The sequence below is a fragment of the Juglans microcarpa x Juglans regia genome, chromosome 6S (genome assembly GCF_004785595.1).
Source record: "Juglans microcarpa x Juglans regia isolate MS1-56 chromosome 6S, Jm3101_v1.0, whole genome shotgun sequence".
Taxonomy (NCBI): Eukaryota; Viridiplantae; Streptophyta; class Magnoliopsida; order Fagales; family Juglandaceae; genus Juglans; species Juglans microcarpa x Juglans regia.
Genome location: NC_054605.1, coordinates 3,443,195 through 3,451,307, shown reverse-complemented (window position 1 = coordinate 3,451,307; position 8,113 = coordinate 3,443,195).

The window sequence follows — 8,113 nt, the reverse complement described above, 5'->3', positions numbered from 1 at the left end:
GAAGAAATGAATAAGCAGCAACAGCATATTCTTTTCTTTGATTTTGTTGAAAATATTTATGTTTCAAACAACACTTTAAACGTTGTTAAAACTGATTTTGTCCAGAAAGAAGGCAAGATGGTAGTTCAGTCAAGCCATCCACCTTTGGAGACTGTTCTCATCACCCACAAGGGAGTTGAGATATCTGCTTCGCCTTTCAAAATCTCGGAAACTGTTTCCAGAGATCCTGAGAAGGACAAGATTCTCAAAGAAACAAAAAAGGTTATTTCTCAAAATAACTTTGTGAATCTTGCTCTTCATACGATCGGACAACAGTTAGATCGGATTGAAGAAAAGGTTGAAAAACTCGATCCTATTCCTTTAGTTCTAAATACAGATCAACCAAAGAAAATAATTGAAAAACTTTTGATTATCTTACCCGAAAGTCGAGCCAAAATTGATTTTAAAATCCCCCAGGCACAGACTTTAGATAAGATTGATCAAATGCTTAAAGATCTAAAAAAAGAACAGCCTTCTACTAGTGCTTTGTCTAACAAAGAAATAGAAAAAGGAAATTCTATGTATATGAAGAAGCCATTTCTTACCCATCTGTTCCATATAGAACCTTGCCGTTCTAATTCTACAGATCCGTTTAAAATAGCCTCTTCCTATTTCCCTACTAATTTCCACTGGATACCTGAAGATTCCTCCAAAAATCTCCAGTATTACTCCAGTATTTTGATTCTCACCAACTCTCTTGTCATAAAACCTATTTATGATAAGAATGATTCCACCAAATTAATTTACCACAGTGCTTATATCCTTCGAGTCATCACAGAAGATGAATGGGGCACCAACCCATCCACCCTTAAAAGACTCCACGACTCTGCACTGAGTTATAATTATTTTGATTACATAACTGCCTGGAGACGTTTCATGTTCTTTCAGGTACCTGATATGAGCCATTCATGGTTCATCAATTTTGATAAGAGATTCAAAGGAACTTTCCCTTACTGGTTTCTCCAATGGTGGGACCTATTTGGTTTAATTCCCCAGAATCTCCCTGAGCAGCTCGCCAGAGCCTTTACTTTTTATCAACAATTTGCTGGTACAAAATTGAACCGGCATTCCCAGATGTTTCCTTATGAGCTCCATTTCTGCAAGACCTACAAATTATCGTGGATCTTCAAATGGACTTATGAGAAAAACGCTAATATAATGGACCGAGCTTATTTCACAAAATGGTGGGATAGGTACGGTTATACTGAAAAAGTGATCAGCCAGATGATTAAGGATTTCCCTCAAGTCGCCCCTGACTTAGAAGACAAGAAGGAATTCCCTGCAATTAAGTCCGGTTCAGCAATACCTGAATACCCCCTGGTAATTCAGGCCCCTGATTCACCAACAGTTTCATCAAGAGGAAAAGCCACCAGCTCCTCCTCTAAGAAATCTTCCAAGTCTGTCAAAGATAACATCCTCAGCAGACTCGGTAAAAAAGATTTGTTAAAATTGTTGGAACAACAACTGTCCAAGTCTACGAGTGATAATTCTGAAGAAAATTCAGAAGCATCATCAGAGGCTTCATACAGCAATATTTTGGTCATGATTCAGAAGGCATTCCAAAGCTAGAAGATGATTGACTACTTCTTGAGTTCAAAGAAGACCGATATAGTCCTCTTTGAGATAATTGACACTCTGCGCCAAAATCAGCCGCCCATAGAGACAGCTGGAAGTCACAGAGTGGACCGAATCCTAATTTGTCGTCTTACGCCCAAAGCAGCCGCCCACAAAGACAGCTGGAGGACATAATGATGACACCCTGTGCCCCGTGCTTAAACAGTTCCCACTGTGCACTCACGGGTTATTACTTTAATAATTGTAAACAGGAACTCCTTATTCTATAAAAGGAGAACCTCGTTATTGTGCTAAGGCAGAGCTCATTCCAGAACTCACTCGAGAGAAACCTCTAATCCTCTCTACCCTGTTCTTGACTCTCCTTATTAACCCCAATATCTGTAAGTGCAAATCTGCACTACCCACTGCTTGTAATTACTTTAAGCTTGTTAATTTTAATAAAGCTTATATGTTTATTACAATTATCTTTGCATACGCATACATGCATATGGTCGGTTTAACCGCCTGTTTATTTTGTGCTTGCATAATTTAATTATTGTGCAATATATCTTCCATCCTTCTTTCTCTCTGATCTTCCTCTGATCTTCCCTTCCCTTCATTCTCTTCTTCTTCAGTCAGGCTCCGCCCTTTCCTTCTTCTCGCTGTCTTGGTATCAGAGCCAAAACTGATATCGCCGGGGGGTAGTAGGGCCGCTCCTGGCAAGGGTCCCTTGGTTTGGTAGGCGTGTGGGGCCGCTGCAAGGGACCCCCGAGGGGAGGGTCGAGTATGCGGGCCGGGATAGTCCCACATCGGCTAGTAGTGATCCTGCTAGTGGCTTTATATTGACAGAGGCACCCTCTCTTGCACAAGCGCTTTTGTAGGACCAAGACTGCGAGAAGAAGGAAAGGGCGGAGCCTGACTGAAGAAGAAGAGAAGGAAGGGAAGGGAAGATCAGAGAGAAAGAAGGATGGAAGATATATTGCACAATAATTAAATTATGCAAGCACAAAATAAACAGGCGGTTAAACCGACCATATGCATGTATGCGTATGCAAAGATAATTGTAATAAACATATAAGCTTTATTAAAATTAACAAGCTTAAAGTAATTACAAGCAGTGGGTAGTGCAGATTTGCACTTACAGATATTGGGGTTAATAAGGAGAGTCAAGAACAGGGTAGAGAGGATTAGAGGTTTCTCTCGAGTGAGTTCTGGAATGAGCTCTGCCTTAGCACAATAACGAGGTTCTCCTTTTATAGAATAAGGAGTTCCTGTTTACAATTATTAAAGTAATAACCCGTGAGTGCACAGTGGGAACTGTTTAAGCACGGGGCACAGGGTGTCATCATTATGTTCTCCAGCTGTCTTTGTGGGCGGCTGCTTTGGGCGTAAGACGACAAATTAGGATTCGGTCCACTCTGTGACTTCCAGCTGTCTCTATGGGCGGCTGATTTTGGCGCAGAGTGTCAATTATCTCAAAGAGGACTGTATCGGTCTTATTTGAACTCAAGAAGTAGTCAATCATCTTCTAGCTTTGGAATGCCTTCTGAATCATGACCAAAAATATTGCTGTATGAAGCCTCTGATGATGCTTCTGAATTTTCTTCAGAATTATCACTCGTAGACTTGGACAGTTGTTGTTCCAACAATTTTAACAAATCTTTTTTACCGAGTCTGCTGAGGATGTTATCTTTGACAGACTTGGAAGATTTCTTAGAGGAGGAGCTGGTGGCTTTTCCTCTTGATGAAACTGTTGGTGAATCAGGGGCCTGAATTACCAGGGGATATTCAGGTATTGCTGAACCAGACTTAATTGCAGGAAATTCCTTCTTGTCTTCTAAGTCAGGGGCGACTTGAGGGAAATCCTTAATCATCTGGCTGATCACTTTTTCAGTATAACCGTACCTATCCCACCATTTTGTGAAATAAGCTCGGTCCATTATATTAGCGTTTTTCTCATAAGTCCATTTGAAGATCCATGGTAATTTGTAGGTCTTGCAGAAATGGAGCTCATAAGGAAACATCTGGGAATGCCGGTTCAATTTTGTACCAGCAAATTGTTGATAAAAAGTAAAGGCTCTGGCGAGCTGCTCAGGGAGATTCTGGGGAATTAAACCAAATAGGTCCCACCATTGGAGAAACCAGTAAGGGAAAGTTCCTTTGAATCTCTTATCAAAATTGATGAACCATGAATGGCTCATATCAGGTACCTGAAAGAACATGAAACGTCTCCAGGCAGTTATGTAATCAAAATAATTATAACTCAGTGCAGAGTCATGAAGTCTTTTAAGGGTGGATGGGTTGGTGCCCCATTCATCTTCTGTGATGACTCGAAGGATATAAGCACTGTGGTAAATTAATTTGGTGGAATCATTCTTATCATAAATAGGTTTTATGACAAGAGAGTTGGTGAGAATCAAAATACTGGAGTAATACTAGAGATTTTTGGAGGAATCTTCAGGTATCCAGTGGAAATTAGTAGGGAAATAGGAAGAGGCTATTTTAAACGGATCTGTAGAATTAGAACGGCAAGGTTCTATATGGAACAGATGGGTAAGAAATGGCTTCTTCATATACATAGAATTTCCTTTTGGGAGGAAAAACTGTGGAGTAATCAAAGTAGGTCCTTTTGATGCAATTGCTTTCGCATATGGATCAAAAGGGGTAGAAACCGTAGACGCGAAGGTCGACGGTTACGCAATTTTACCAAGAGGTGTGAACTTATTGGCAATATCCAGTGCTGTGGAGGGAGCACTGGGCACAATGGAGGATCCAGACTCATTCTTGATGAGTTTTATACTGAGTATTGGAGGTGGGGGATTCGCTCTCTGTTTCTCTTTTCCTTTCTTTTTGCTGACGCTCATGGTTGGGTGTCTGCAAGAATTCTCTGGTAAGAAAATCAGGGATAGAATTATCAGTGCCTTTGATGTATTCAATATCAAAATCAAAAACACTTAAAATACTTTGCCATCGTGCAAAAATATGTTTTGATGCAATGTTTTGAACATCTTGTTCTAAAACAAATTTAGCACTCATGCAATCAATGCGAAGTAAAAACTTCTTGTCTAACAAATCAGATTGAAATTTAGAAATACATAGTACTATAGATAATATCTCTTGTTTAATAGTACTATATTTTTCTTGTGCAGGGTTCCAAGTTCCAGAATGGAATCGAACGATTTGTTCAGAAGAACCTGGTGAAACAGACTGTTTCAGAATGCCACCATAACCAATGTTTGAGGCATCTATCTCAACTATTTTGAATGAATCAGAAGTGGGGATACCAAGGCACGGCAGAGTTTTGACATGTGCTTTGATTTTCCTCACTATTTTAGTATGGATTTCTGTCCAAGGAGGAGGATTGGAAAGAAGTCTTTTGAACAAAGGACGACATTGTTTCCTCATATCCTTGTAGAAATCAGCAACATAGTTAAGAGATCCTAGAAATCTCTGTAACTGGTTTTTGTCAAGAATGACATCAGGGAATTTGTCGGCAAAATCAATGGCTCTTTGGATGGGCCTGATTTTTCCTTCAAAAATATCATAACCAAGGAATCTGATCTTGGTTTGGAACAATTTGATCTTTTTCGCAGAAACGACAAGACCATTGAGTCTAATGATGTCTAGAAACGAATTTAAATGTTTCCAGTGTTCATCAATAGATTTTGAAAAGACAAGAACATCATCTATGTAGACGATGGTAAAAGCAGTGAACGAATTGAAAATGTCGTTCATGATGTGTTGGAACTCACTAGGGGCATTTTTGAGACCGAATGGCATCACATTCCATTCGTAATGACCAAAGGGAGTAACAAAGGCTGTTTTGTACCTATCTGACTCGGCTATCTGGATTTGCCAAAATTCGGATTTGAGGTCAAACTTGGAAAACACTACAGCATCAGTCAACTTATGAATTAAGTCATTTTTGTTGGGAATAGGGTACCTAATCCACTGTAAGACTTTGTTCAAGGGTTTGTAATTGATGACTAGACGAGGGGTACCTCTCTCTAGTTCGGCCTTTTTTCGGACATAAAAAGCTGGGCAAGACCAGGGGACTTACTCTCTCTAATTATGCCTTTTTTCATTAAATCAATAATCTCCTGTTTGCAAAATTCTAAAGTCTGACTGTTCATTTGAATTGGTCTGGCCTTAGTGGAGATTGTGCGCTCATCAAAATTTTTGATATAGGGTAGAGAAACGATGTGTTTCTTCCTATGCCAAAAAGCATTTGGTAAATCAGAACAAACATAAAAAACAAGACGCTTGTTAAAATCATCAATTTTTGAAATCAAAATTGGAGATGATAAATGTTCAGAAATCTTTTTGTATCTGATTTCCTGTTTGAGGAAATTCAGATGCTTTTGTTTTGCAAAAAGTAAAGATTTCAAACCTTTATCTTGATCAATCTCTTGACGAGATGCAAATTTGAATTTGACCTTTTGACCAAAAGGGTCGGTAGTAATACCATCTTTTTCAGTCAAAAAAGGATATAAAGCAGAAATAAAAGGAATGCCTAAAATCACTTTGTCAGACATGTTTTTGACCAAAACAGAAGGGATTTTAAAGCAAATATTATTTTGGCAAACATGAGCGTTATTAAGCTCAAAAGTAATTTTCATCTGAGATCCATTTGCAGAAAACAATCTCTCAGAAGATTTTTCAAAATATTTGCTAGGAATGAGTCCTTCCTGAATACAATTCAGGTCTGATCCGGAATCAATCATGGCAACAACAGAAAATTGAAAATCATGGGCAACCACTATAGTAACCCTTGAAAACCATTTCGGAGGAATGGTATGATGGATTAAACAAATCTGGTTATCAGCAGCTAACTCATGTTGGCTAGAACCAGAGTCGTTTGTTTGTTCATTATCAGAAGGGATGTCCTGATCAAGTTGTTTATCAATTTTGAACACTAAAAATTCTTGTTTTAAAATCTCATTTTCAGACTTAAGGTTGTTAACCTCAGATCTGAGTTCAACGATTTCTTTTTTAACAAGATTTATTTCATGTTGCAAATCATTAGTAGAAATTTCCTTGGGTTTTTTCTTTTGAAATCTTTCCAAGGTTTCTTGAAAACTAATCCTGTGTTTTGAGGGTTCTGGTTCTTGACGACCCAGAAGCTTTTTTAGCTTAAGAAAATATTCTTCTTTGAGCTCAGGATTTGTAATTTGAGAAATCAAGGTTAGCAATAAATTCTCCTGTTCTTCAGACTTAGTTAAAACATGAATTGTCTTTCCTTTAGTCTGGCAACAAGTATCATTACAATTGCAACCTAGCTTAGGACCAGTAGAATCTGGAAATTCAGTTTCTGAGTGATATTCTGAATCACTTGAACTGAACTCGAGGATATCAGATGATGAAGACGAAGCTATTTCTAGGAGTCGAAATAGTTCTTCTTTATCATTGTTATCAATATTCAACTGATTAAGCTTCTTTTTAAACTTTTTATCTTTTTTGGCTTTCTGGGGACATTTATCAGCGAAATGCCCTGGATTGCCACAGATAAAACATTTTCCTTGAGAAGAATCTTTAGATTTCTTTTTCTTAGAAAATGGCTTAGAAAATGGTTTTTTATAAGTTTTCTTGTAAAATTCATCATGGGGTTTTCTCCTGATACCACCATGAGGTTTGGAAAACTTGTGTCTCCTTTTAGAGGGAGCTATAGCAGGAAGTCCAAATTGTTCACAAAATGTTCCCATTTCGTATTTGGCTTTCTTGCTATTTCTCATCTGCTCTCGGAGCATTCTTTGATCATTACACATACGAATACCAAGTTTCTTTATTACTGCACATATATCGCCATAGGTGTATGTATCGTAATGAAGAGACCCAGCAACAGTAAGTTCATCCTTCACTTTATAGGCAAACAAGCGAGGTAAACTATCAATAAATTTCTCCTTCCAGTAAGGCTTCTGGCTATCATCGCGAAGCATTACTTTGGAAATAAAAACATCTTGGTACCATCTATAATCAGACATCTGATGACATCTAAGATTATTTAACTGGTCGCTGATACGACTGGTTATATCAGATGGTGTGCCAATAAAATGCTTTAAAATTGTATAAATCAAAGTATTAACTCCATCAGATTGAGCAGATCCAATGGTTTCATCAAAAATAGGGAACCCTTCATCATTACGCTTGACAGCGTTCTGAATGGTTTCCTTGGCATCTCTGGTTAGGTGTTTATCCCACCAGTTTCTTAAAACACCGGAAAAACCTTGTGTTAAAATTTTAACAATATCAGACTGTCTGATATTATTATTCACATAAGCATTTGCTACAAGGGACATCTTACTCATGGTATTCATGATCTCTTGTTCAGAGAAACCATCAATATTCCACTCATAAACCTTGTCAGCAGAGTAAGAAGATTGGCTTTGAAAAACTTTTTCTTCAAACTGTAAGTCAGGAGGAGTAGGCCTGGAATACCAATTCTTCGTCAGACTCATTTCTGATGACATCTAAGATTATTTAACTGGTCGCTGATACGACTGGTTATATCAGATGGTGTGCC